Source organism: Vulpes lagopus, chromosome 2, assembly GCF_018345385.1.
Source record: "Vulpes lagopus strain Blue_001 chromosome 2, ASM1834538v1, whole genome shotgun sequence".
In the NCBI taxonomy this organism is placed as follows: domain Eukaryota; kingdom Metazoa; phylum Chordata; class Mammalia; order Carnivora; family Canidae; genus Vulpes; species Vulpes lagopus.
In genome coordinates, this window is record NC_054825.1 from 77,840,233 (window position 1) to 77,854,174 (window position 13,942).

Genomic DNA, 13,942 nt, shown 5'->3' on the forward strand with positions numbered 1-13,942 from the left:
AGAGTCAGTTGAATTTTTAAACAGTCTTCTGTTTGCTGAATCTGCCAAACCCAATACATGTTTTTAAAAATAAATACTGACATATTATTTTATTCATATTTAAAAGTCTGATTCTACTCGTGAAAGTTTGTTAAAGTCATGTCATTGATTATTTTAAAGAAAAATAATTGAAGTTTACTAAAACTGAATAAAGAAGGAAATTATTATTTAAGCACCTGTTATGCTCAAAACTTGTCCCATTAGTACCTAATTTATAGGTTAGGAAACTGAGGCTCAGAGTGAGTAAAGGAGTTGCCTCATGGGTCCAGTTAAGTCCCAAAACCATGATTTGGATCCAAGCTAGTCTGATTGTAGGGCCTCATGTTCTCCATCACACTGTACTGTAGTTCAAAAAGGAAAAACTCTTTGATTGAACTGTCCTTAACTAGCACTTACGCTCCGAACTAGCTGGCTACTTCCTTTGGCCACCAGCAGTGCCTGCTGAAGAAGCAGTGACCTTCAATTTTGACAGTTAGCCAAAACATACCCTAAAAAAATTTATTTGGCCCCTTTGAATAGAAGAGACTGTATATTGTTTTCTTTGCCCTGTGAAGTACTACCTAAAGTGATGCATCTTTTGAAAGCAAAGTTTACATTTCCATACTTGTCATCCATGAGTGACAAGTCATTTGATCATAGTCCCAACATAATGCAAGCACTTAGTAAACAATAAAAATAAAAATAATTCAGTTGTTGAGGCTTGCAGCAATTACTCAAGTTAGTGACTTGAGGAAGACAAAAGGAAAAATTCAGAAGGACATTCCCCACCATGATGGTGAAGCAGTTACACTGAAGAGTCAGAGGTCAAAACCTAATGTTTTGGTTGCTTCATGCAAGTCAGTGGTGAATGAACTCCTAGTTTGTCAATACGCACGTCTATCTTCCCTTCATTCTCAGACCCAACTTCAAGAGGTAAGTGCTATTATTAAATCCATTCTGCAGGTAAGAAACCTAAGGCTTAGAGAGGTGCTTTTTACTTATCTCATCAATCACTTTACAACATTTTAGAATGGTATTTCTCCCACTGTCTGCCTTGAGGGCTCAGTTTTCTCCCAATTTTTCATGGACTTCTGTAAAAAAGAGTGACTCGAAAAAAGAAATTTAAAAAGACAAAGACGTATCAAATGCAAGCCCCTCAACTTGTTATTTTGAGCATCAATAGACTTACTCTACCATATTCCGATAAAATGTTCTAATTTTTTTTTTTTTTATGATAGTCACACACACAGAGAGAGAGAGAGAGGCAGAGACACAGGCAGAGGGACAAGCAGGCTCCATGCACCGGGAGCCCGACGTGGGATTCGATCCCGGGTCTCCAGGATCACGCCCTGGGCCAAAGGCAGGCGCTAAACCGCTGCGCCACCCAGGGATCCCGGTTTCCCAATAAAATGTTCTAAATGCTTATTCTCAATTTCTGTACTTTTCACATCAAAATATGTAAGAAATGTTCTGAGGGCCAGCGCTGGTTTGCTGATCACATCGTAAGTGGTGCTGTGGTGGGACCTTTGAAAGTCACCATCTTGAACCAGATATGTGCAAAGTTTAGGACATCACAGTTTCATGTGCCCCTTAGAAGTATAACCCATTCCTTTTAGAATGGTACATATCAATCATCATTATTATTGCCTTTATTCTACTGTATTTAGTTTTTCTCAAGTGATGTATATTTATTAAGATCAGCAGTGCAAATCCTTACAGGCTATTTCATTATGCACCCTATGAAGTTAATGCCATGTGTTTTTATAGCATAATGCCTAATTTCTTCTTTAAATTACAAACCCATCAATCAGAGTATATGTACCTCTTCTGTTCTGAATCATACACGGAACACTATTGGCACAGGATAAAGACTATTAATTGGCATTTACACATTTACTATTAACACATTTGACAAGGATAAAAAAGAAAGTAATGTTTTCACGGGGACAATTTCTCTTGGGTGTTTGTATGTTATAGTAAAGGGAGACACGTGAACATGTTTGTTGAAGAAAGACTGAAGCCTCTTAAATTTTCTGCTCAGGCTCATCAGGGACTTGTGGATAATTTGCAGGCAATTTGTATCCCCTTTTCCTGCAGGACTAAACCTCAGATGTAATTCCTGCAGTTGTCAATCACTCTTCTTGTCCCACAGACCATTCTGCAAGAATATATCATGTTCTGAAGGTTTTCTCAAATTTACAAATTCAGGAATTCAAAGGGACTCGGCTGGTGAAGTAGAGGGTTTCTCCTGTAGAAAGAAGAATGAGAGGCAAGGAATCGAGTCTGTCCTGAATAAGCACTTCTTTCAACATAAGCTGGAGTTGGAAGTACATGTCAGATGAGGATTAGCTCTAAGTTTCTTCATTTAAAAAATTACTCTCTTTTGCTATCCCACTGGGTTAGACTTTCAAAAGAGTAGGCAAGATGCCAGTCAGGATTTATAATCCTTTCCTCCTCCATGACTGATAGAAGGAGAGAGTTAAGGGAAGGAGTTCCTTCTGAGGTAAGTATAAAGATTATAATAATAATAATAATAGGCTCCTTTATTTGGAGCAAATGAAGGCATATTAAACACTTATCTAGTATACTGCCATCAGAGAATATATAACTGGCATTCTCATACCTACTTGGCATATGGGGAAACTGAGATACAATATGGCTTAGAACTTCACCAGTTTCTTTAGATTTCACTTTTAAATGTGAGCCTATAAAAATACATCTTTCTTTTTATATTTAATTTCTCTTTCATGATCATCAAAGAAACATATGCTCCTTGTAGCCAACAACACAAGATCAGATACTATAAATTATCCTTGGTCCCATCACTTGGAAGCCATGACTGTAACCATGTTGGCATTATTTCTCCCAGCCATTTTTCTACAAAGCTTTTTTCTTTTCATAGACAAAATCAAACTGTATATACAATTTGAGTCCCGCTCTGTTCACTTTACGTTACAATCACAAGCCAAAGATATTCTTATCAACACTTGGCAGTTTTGACCCCAGTTTCCTATTAAGAGTAGAGCAGTTACACTGAAGAGTCAGAGAAGATCAAAAATCCAATGTTCAAGTTTCTGAAATTAGGAGATGAACTCTTGGCAAAGCGAGTCCTTGAAGGTGGTCCTTGGCAAAACCAGCAAAAGACCAGGCTGTCCTTCAGTTCCAGCAATGAGATGCTCTTCTGACAGTGTGGGAATGATGCAATGGACCCACTGGAACAAGGCAGAGATTTCTGTGACTTGACTGATGGGCAGCTTTCCTGGGCATTCCATTCACAGAGCTATGATTGAAATCATGTCAGTAAGCCTCCTACCATGTGGACATTCTGTCAGTCAACATGTTGACACAGGAGCCAGCGTGCAATCCTTTTTAAAGATGGGTACCAGTTATATCTGAACATTCAGATTCATTACAGCCCTTGATGCAGGGAGCAAATGTTTCTCATTGCCCAGAGGACAGTCACACTGGATGCCAATCTTCGTGCCAGAAGAGCCTGGGTTTTCATTTCACTTTCAAACAGCACTAAAAGGCCTAAGTCGGTACAGAGATGAGAAGGGATTTAAGGTAATGGTGTGGGCAGGAAGTAACAGGTGGGATCTTAAGGTACAGTTAAGCTCTGAGCACATATGCATTCACACACACACACACATACATGCATGCACGCAATCTACTTTTATAAAATAACACAAACTATTTGTATAAAACTTTTAAAGACATAAATGCTCTTAAAATGCAAAGCTCAGTATAACTCTGCACAAGGCAGTGTTCTGGGCTATGGGTACAAGCAACCTATGGGACCAACCAAGTCCCCACTCTCAAAGTTTATATTTTTCAGTAGAATTTAATTTAACAAAAAAGTATTTCGTGCCCAGTTTAAAAAATGCTAAAGAGACATAGAAACTCCAAGCAAAGGGGATCCCTGGATGGCTCGGCGGTTTGGTGCCTGCCTTTAGCCCAGGACGTGGTCCTGGAGTCCCGGGTCAAGTCCCGCATTGGGATCCCTGTGTGGAGCCTGCTTCTCTCTCTGCCTCTCTCTGTGTGTCTCTCATGAATAAATAAATAAAATCTTAAAAAAAAAAAAAAAAAGAAAGAAACTCCAAGCAACACCTGACAAGACTGGATCTTGTACTGGGGATGGGGTGGGGGAGGGAGTACGGTAAAGGATGTTATTAGCTGAACTTGCAAAATTGGAATACAAATGATAGATTATATTTTACTTAAAGAAACATGTATTTTTTAGATATTTATAGAAATATATTTAAATATATAGAAATGTATCTATAAATAAACCCAAAATGATCCAGAAAAAATAAATCAAGGACAGAGAGTAAATGATAATTTAAAATGGAGTATAATTCAATAGTAAGTGAATCTAGATATAAGGTACATGGGCATTTTTTTGTACTCACAATATTTTTGCTTTATAATGCTTTGGCAAATTTGAAATTATTTTTAAATAAAATATTTTTAAAACCTATTTCACTTTGTAAAATGAATGCAAACACAAAGTCCTTAAATCATGTGGCAAGCTCCTGTCAGTCACATATGATTTTTAGATGTTTGATTGACATGCTGATTTTCTTGGGACTTCAAAGATAGGATTGTATTCCCTAATCAGACCCACAGAATAACTGAGGATAACTTTCAAAATATCCACCTGCCACACTACAACATGGACTGTCGATGCTTTCTGTCTCATCCAAGAACCTATTGATTTCCTTTTAGTGCTGTCTGAAATTTATCTGAAATATACAATTATCCCACTCACTGTGTAATTGTCATTCACCATTCTCTGAGCTAATAAACACCCTAAAGATCTCAGCTATATGATAGAAGCCAGAAATGCCACCAAATGATTCCTTTAGAGACGTCTCTATCTTCCTTCCTTCCCTTTCTCTTCAGGAGTCAGATAGCTTTCCTGACCTTCGCCTACTCTTTCCACTCTTCCCCCTCACTGATATTTACCCCAAAAAACTCCTGCATGTCAAATCATGTCTTGCATCTGTTTCTTAGAAGACCTAGACTAGCAAGGCCCCCTTATCTTCAGAAGCATGCATACAGCACTAGAGGTTACGTCTTAGTCACCTTCTTGCATAGGGGTGTTTCCCAAGCCTTCATCAGCAATACATTAGAAATGATCCCCAAGAAGGCAGTCTAATCTAATATTTATGAGACTAGACTTTGAAGTCAAAAGGACTCAGGTGGAAGAATTAGTTGGATGATCTTAATATTTAATGGAATCAGACTTCTACCCCAGCGATACACGTACATATTAGTTAGTAATAGACTTCTATTTTTTTATGGACTTCTTTTTTTAGATAAAATACAGATTTTTTTTTCCTTTCTAAAGACAGACAGCAAAGTAACTAGATGTAAACTTCCTTGGTTGCAATCAAAATCCCTATTTGCTTCCACAAGGAGATGTAAATTTATACTCGGATGACCTGAATTGGCTTTTAGCTATTTCTGTAATTCTTCAGACTTATGGTCACCAGTACTACGTTGGATTTCTTCATTTACACAAATGACTAATCCCACTTTGGTTCTCTCTTGGAGACTAATGCTTATTTCAGTCTTGTCCAAAGTGTAATAACTTCTCTTGCTTGAATGTGGGGGGCCAAAGCCATGTAGCCGTTTGTGCACCACACCTATCTCGAAAACCTGAAGACATCTCAAACACAACTCTTTAAAAATGAAGCACATTTTTATGTTCCTTTAAGTATGCTTCCTTTCTAGGAAATGGCATAGCTACTGCACATCCTTTCCTCCATAGCCAGTCACCAAGTTTACTATCACACTAAGAAATATGCTACTGCCACTATATAGGTTCTATCACTATATTTTGAAGTAAAATTGTTATATAACCTCAGTGTTCATGTACAACATTATAACTCAACATCTACATGCTCTACAAAGTGGTCACCAGTGAAGTGTAGTTAGCATCCATCACCATACAATCCCTTCACCCTTTTGCCCACCCCTCACCCCCGTTCCCCTCTGATAACCACTCTTTCTCTCTATCTGTGAGTTTGTTTTTGTTTTGTTTTCTTTGTTAATTTTTTAAAGATTCCACATATGAGTGAAATCGTGGTAATTGTCTTTCTCTATCTGATGTATTTCACATAGCATAATATTCTCTAGGTCCACCCATGCTGTCACATGGCTGAGTAATATATATATATGTATTCCATAATGTTCCATTTGGTATATAAATATAAAGGTATGTATCACATCTTCTTTATCCATTCATTTATCAATATTTAATTATTTCTAGTTCTTGGCTCTGTAAATAATGTTGCAAATGAACATAAAGGGACATATACATTTTTTAATAAGATTTTTAGAGGCAGAGATACAGGCAGAGGGAGAAGCAGGCTCCATGCAGGGAGCCCAACGTGGGACTCGATCCTGGTCTCCAGGATCAGGCCCTGGGCTGAAGGCGGCACTAAATGGCTCGGGCAGCACCTGAGCTGCCCCTTGAATCAGGGTTTTTACATTCTTCAGATACATAGCCAAAATGGAATAGCTGGACCGTAGGGTAGCTCTGTTTTAATTTTTTGAAGAATCTTCATGCTGTTTTCCACACTGGCTGCACCAATTTACGTTTCCACCAACAGTGTACAAAGGTTTTCTTTCTCCACATCTTCTCTAATACTTGTTAATTCTTAATGTCTTTGTTGTTTTTGGTAACAGCCATTCTAACTGGTGTGATGTGATCTCTCATTGTGATTTTGATTTGCATTTTCTTAACCTTAGTAATGTTGAACATTCTTTCATGTGCCTGTTGACCTCTGCATGTCTTCTTTGGAAAATGTCTACTCAAATCCAATGCCAATTTTCATATTAGATTATTTTGTTATTATTGTTGAGTTGAGGAGTTCTTCATATATTTTGGATATTCTTCCCTTGTCAGATATATGATCTATGAAAGTCTTCTCCTGTTCACTTGGTTGCCTTTTGGATAATGACTTCTTTATTATGCAGAAGCTTTTTAGCTTGATGTAATCCCATTTGTTTATTTTTGCTTTTGTTGCCCTTGCCTCTGGAGTCAGAGATCCACAAAAAATCTCTAAGATCAATGTCAAAGAGCTTACCGTCTCTGTTTTCTTTACGAATTTTATGGTGTCAGAGCTAACATTCAAGTCTTTAATCCCATTTGAGTTAATTTTTGTGTATGGTATAAGATAGTGCTCCAATTTTGTTCTTTCACATATGGCTGTACAGTTTTCCCAGCACTGTTTTCCCAACATCAAAGAAACAAGTCTTTCCCTATTGTATGTTCTTGACTTCTCTCTCTCTCTCTTTTTTTAAGATTTTATGTATTTATTCATGAGACACACACACACACACACACAGAGGCAGAGACACAGGGAGAGGGAGAAGCAGGCTCCATCCAGGGAGCCCGACGGAGGACACGATCCTGGGTCTTCAGGATCACACCCTGGGCTGAAGGCGGCACTAAACCACTGGGCTTCTGGGGCTGCCCTGTTCTTGACTTCTTTGTCATAAATTGTCCATATATGTGTAGGTTTAAATCTGGGCTCTCAAGTCTATTCCAGATCTGTGTATCTGTTGCCAATACCATACTGTTTTGATTACCATATCTTTGTAGTGCAGTTTGAAATCAGGGTACATGACACCTCCAACTTTCTTCTTTCCCAAGATTGCTGCTATTTGGGATCTTTTGTGGGTTCCGTACAGATTTTAGAATTATTTGTTCTAGTTCTGTGAAAAATGCCATTGGAAGTTTGATAGGATTGCATTAAATCTGTAGGTTGCTTTGGATAGTATGGACATTTTAACATTATTAATTCTATCAATCCATGAGGACTGAGTATCTTTCCATTTATATGTGTATTCTTCAATTTCATTCATCAGTGTCTTGTAGTTTTCAGTGTATTGGTCTTCCAGCATCTTGGTTAAATTTATTCCTAGGTATTTTATTCTTTTTAATGCAATTGTAAATGGGATTTTTTTCATACTTTTTCTTTCCAATAATTCCACATTTAAATGGAAATGCCATAGATTTCTTTTTGTTTATTTTGTATCCTGCTACTTTACTAAATTCATGTATTAGTTCCAACAGTGATTTGATTGAATCTTTTGGCGTTTCTATATATAGTATGTCACCTGCAAATAGTGACAGTTTTCATTTTTTCTTACCAATTTGGATGATTCATATTTATTTTTCTTGCCTAATTGTTCTGGCTAGGACATCCAATACCATGTTGAATAAAAGTGCCAAGAGTGAGCATGTTTGTCTTGTACTTGATCTCAGAATAAAACCTTTCTACTTTTTTACCATCGAAGATGATGTTAGCTGTGGGTTTGTCATACGTGGCCTTTATATGTTTAGATAGATTCCCTCTGTACGCTTTGTTGAGTGTTTTTATCATAAATGGATGTTGATTTTTGTCAAATGATTTTTCTACATCGATTGAGATGATCCTATGATTTCTATTCTTCATTTTGTTAGTGTGCTATATCACATTGATTTGCAGATGTTGAATCATTCTTAGATCTCTGAAATAAATACCATTTGACCATGTATATGATCTTTTAATGTGCTGTTGAATTTGGCTTGCTCATATTTTGTTGAGAATTTTTGTATAAATGTTCACTGGCCTGTAATTTTCCTTTTCACAGTGTGAAAACCAGTCTGGTTTTTGTATGAGGGACACTGTTGGCCTCATGAAATGAGTTTGCAAATGTTTCTTTCTCTTCAATTTTTTGGACAGTTTTGAGAAGGATAAGAATTAAATCTTTGAATGTTTGGTAGAATTCACCAGTGAAGCCATTTAGCCCTAGACTCCTTTCTTTCTTTATTCCACTAGATCTGAATGAAATTCCTACAATAATGTGTTTCTGTTCCAGTTTTCCACATTGAAACCAAAGTGATTAAAAACAAGCAAACACAAGTCTCTTTGAGATGGTCTTGCTTACTTTGAAATTTCATTTCTTTCTTTTATCTCCTAATAAACTATATATACATTCAGATTAATAGATCTCATTTATTAATTGCACACTACATGCTAAGCACCAGAAATGGTCCTTTGCAGCCCGGTAGGACAAGTATTACCATTAGAGAAGATAAATAACTTTTTTAATATCATAAGACTAAGAGAAAGAGGCAGGTCTTTTTTATTTCAAAGTTCTCCTTTAAAAAAAAATGAGCAAGGGGTAAAAAAGAGAGTGAGAGAGAGACGCAAACCAAGAATCAGACTCTTCACTAGAGAAAACAAACTAATGGTACCAAAGGGGGGGTTGGCAGGGGATGGGTTAAATCAGTGATGGGGATTTAGAATGCATTTGTAGTGATGAGCACTGGGTGTTGTATGGAAGTGTTGAATCACTATATTGTACACCTGAAATCAATATTATACTGTATGCTAATTAACTGGAATTAAAATAATTTTTAAAATTGGTACATAACATAAATACCAAAAAAGTATAGGTTTTTAGTGTACTGTTTGGACAAATATTTACGCCCCAATCAAAACATAAACTTTTTCCATCACCCCCGAATTACCCTTTAATAAATGATCTATAATTTTCATATAGTGAAAACACATTTTAAATGCACAATTTTGAAAGCCATTGTTTTTTGCCCTTTACCTGCCTTGTGCCACACCTGCTTAGTTCTTTTATGCTACACAGGGAATATGCATTTTCCTATGTTGAGATGCTCATACTACTTCTGATAACATCTACTCATTTTCTACATTTCAGTTTTAACTCATCACCTTACCTAATCCTCTCTCATAAAACCCCCACCAGTAAACTTTTCTCTACCACCTACTAATCGTCTCTTTTAACTTTTTATTCATTTATCATTCCCAGTGAAATTTAGGTTCTAAAATATGTCCACAATCTCTTGTTTGTATTCTTTGCTGGGCATCTAATCTCTTGACAGGTGCATAGTTAGTGTTCAAGACATATTTGTTGAATAAACAAGTTCATGATGCTAAAGGCATAGGTTAATGCCTTGTAAGTCATGTGTGAAGTTAAGATTTTATGCCAAGGCAACAAAGATCTGAGGGGGTTTTACACAAACGAATACCATGATTATCTGTATTTTAGAAAGATAACTAACAGCAGTGTAAAGACTATAAACAGTAGTGAAAATAATAGTTACAGGAAACGGAGTTGGGAAATCATTCAGAAGTCCAAAAAAGAAAAATATAAGGATGTTGGTTAAAGGAATGAAACTAGGAAAGCTCAGAGTTCAAAAATCATTTCTGAGAAATACTCTTCAGACCTCCATGGGGGAAATAAAGAAGAATCAAGGGTACTCCATTGTCTTTGGTTGAGAGAAAATAAATAGCTATGCTGTTAATGGAGAAAAATTGTACAGGAAAACAGAATAATTGGGCAAATTTATATTTTAATTTTTTTAAAAAAATATGCATTTATTTGAGAGAGAGAAAGTGCAGAGTGAGCAAGAACTCAAGGAGGGAGAGAGGAGACAGGGAGAAGGAGAAGCAGACTCCCCACTGAGCAGGGAGCCCAATATAGGGCTGCTTCCCAGGACCCTGGGATCATGACCTGAGCTGAAGGCAGATGCTTAACCAACTGAGCCTCCCAGGTGCCCCTGGGCAAATTAATCTTAAAGCTCATAAGTATAATACAAATAGACTGGAAATTAAATGGCGATGTTGGCCAAGATAAAAGAAGAGTAGTCAGGGACTAGCGATGTAGTGGTTGTGCTGGATAGTTTCCATTTATTCCTCTAGAGACATTCTTTAACTTTTTCTGTGTTCTAGAATCGTTACCAATTTTGATTCCATGACTGAATTTTGGCTTGGTTTAGTTGAGTTTAGACAATTAGAGGCACCAGGAAAAAATTTAAAGGCAGGAAGATAGTGAGTTTGGGATTTTTACTGAATGACTCCTGCCCTTTCAGGTTACCACAGGCCAGTGGCATCCCTCTGCCAAAGGACACAGCTCTTGCCCAGTGACCCTCTTGAGGCAGCTACTGCATAGATTCCAGTAAGTTCTCCCCCCACACCCCTTTATCCTTTCAGGTCCAGGAGGAATAAGCCTGGGGTACTAACCATTCCTTGCTGGTTTCCTTCAGTAAATAGTCTTATTAAAATTTCCTAAACTACTCCATTTGAGAGTGTCATATGTTTCCTGCTGGGACCCTAACTGACATGTACAGATGGTACCTAAAGTCCTGGGAGACAAAATCACCAAAGGAAAGAAGATAGAGTTAGAAGAGTACATGTAGGAAACCAAAACTGAATTTAAATTCTTGACTCAAGACATTTGCAGAGGAATTAGTCCTAGAGACAGCAATCAGAACAGAGCCAGAGAAGGAGAGGGTTTCAAGGAGTCAACAGTTTCAGATGTGACAGGAAAGTCTACCAGAATGAGAATTAGACTAGACCCTTAGACACTTAGTATGCTATAGGTGACTTAAAAAAAAAAAAGACTTATGCATTTATTTGAGAGAGAGAGAGCGCGCAAGTGCTGGGGGTGGGGGTAGTGGCAGAAGGAGAGAATCTCAAGTTGACCCCCCACTGAGCACAGAGCCTGATGCGGGCTCTACCCATGAGCTCAGTACCTGAGCTAAAATCCTGAGTCTGATGCCTAGCTGACTGAGCCACCCAGGTGCTCCACAGAATGCTATAGGTGAATTTTATGAAGGGTGGTTTTGGTGTCGTGGAGGGGCTAGAGGCATGGCTGCCATATGTGGAGGCGGGGATGGGAGTTGAGACAGAAAAAAAATATGAGTTTAGACTATTTATTCAGGAGTTTGGAGAAAGAGGAGAAGAGTAAGATAGGGTAATACTGTGATGGAGAAATTGTGAGGGAAGGTTTCTGAGATGTGAAGTCTACAGAGGAAAGTGAGATAAGACCTAGGAAGGAGTGGATGGACAAGTTCATGGAGGAGGAAAGATGAGAGGATGAGTTATTCATAGAAGGGACTATGCCCCTCAAATGTCAATGAAGGATGTGAAAGTTATCTGAGCTCTCTATCTTGCCCCATAACACCTGGTACACATCACTAAAACATGACTGCCACCGTTACTTTCAATGATCTGTTTACTTTTTTTTTTTGTAGATATCTTATTTTTCACTATATCACCAGTATTTTGTATATAGGAAGCAATTTTTTTTGAAAAGTTGAAGATTTGCCAACATCTTAAGTTTAAAGGTAGCATAGTCGAGGGATGTCCTACCAGATGGTTTTATATTTTTCTGTGAAACATGAGATTTAGCCTGGTTGAAATTGAGGAACATAAAGAAAGGTAAAAAGTTTGAGGGAAAAGGCAGCAGTTTAAAACCATTGTAGTTAAGAATATCCTGATTTTTACTCAGCAAGTAAAATTTAGATACTAATTTGACTTGCCATCTCTTACCTACAATGAAGAAAATGAATTAATGGGCTGATAGGAGAATTCGGGCCATGTTTATTTTTTTGACTATGAACTTTTAATTTGATTAAGGTGAATAAGTCTCTGTGTACCTTATCAGTTTGGGTGAAATGTTACAATTGCATTCTAGACTCCACAACCAGTCCCTAGGCCAGTAACACACTCAGAAGAAAGGTCCAGCTGCTCTGAAACCTTTCCCCAATAGCCTGTGGACTTCTCAGAGCACTCCTCTCCACCTGCAGCCCAGTGGGCATCACTTTATTTTTGGTCTCTATGTGGCATATACACTGTACAACAATGGAATCGATTTTCATATGTGGCCAATTCAGTCAGTCCTTGGTAGTGGTATCTTATAAAATTGTTTTCTATACTGCCAGAGGGCAGTAAGGAATTTTAACTTGGCTTCTCTCTCTCTGAATATATATATAAATGAATACATATATGTGTGTATATATGTATATATATATATATATTCAGAATATGAGCACAATTTATTTTTTAACTATTCTCAAAGAGGATCTGAGGTGACTATTCTATTTTCTTTTACCTTTTTTGTATGGGCAGAAATTAGATTTCTTTCAGGGCTTTTAAACTGCATCAAAGGAGAGGCAATATAATACAGTTGTGAAGAGCGTAGATGCTGGATCCAGCTTAAATCACACATCCATTCAGATCCTGGTTCTACCATTAAACAGCTGTATGTGCTTGGGCACATGAATTAAGTTCCTTGTACTACAGTGTCTGCCTCCAGATGAAAAACTAAGATAATATTTCTACCTCATAGATTATTATGACAATTAAAAGTTAGAATATGGAAAATATTTCAACTCATAATTGGAACATAGTTACTAAAATTATTATTAAATCCATTAACTTACTTTTTAAAAAAATTTTTATTTATTTATTCATGAGAGACAGAGAGGCAGAGACATAGGCAGAGGGAGAAGCAGGCTAACCCTGGGGGAGCCTGATAGAGGACTTAATCCCAGGATCCCGGAATCATGACCTAGGCAGAAGGCAGGCGCTCAACCACTGAGCCACCCAGGGGCCCCAACTCTTCCTGTTTCTTTATAATAAATTGCTATTAAATGGCCTACCAAAATATCACTAGATTATTCTATGATTTAATATACCCATTTAGTAATATAGGTGACATGTAGAAGATATTTTATCTGGTAAGTGCTATGTTAAATAATTATATATGTTTTCACAGGAATATATAACAGAAGAAACTGAGGCTGAGGAAGATTATTAAGTCATCCAGCAACAAACAGTTGGTTAAATGAGATTAGAACCAAGTAGTTTGACTCCAAACCTACATACTTAATCCTAAAACTACACTTTTCTTTCATCACACAAAATTTTTCCTCATTAGGTAAAAATATCAGTCAGGGTATGATTAGGCTTAGTTAAAACTGAAAAACAAACTAATGACATTCCTAGTAGAAACTACTAGAGAATAGTGACTACTCTTCCCAGAGCTGTTATATTTTGTTTTTCTGAGGAATGTTAGTAAATTTTGTCAGCTTTATTTAATTTAGGAC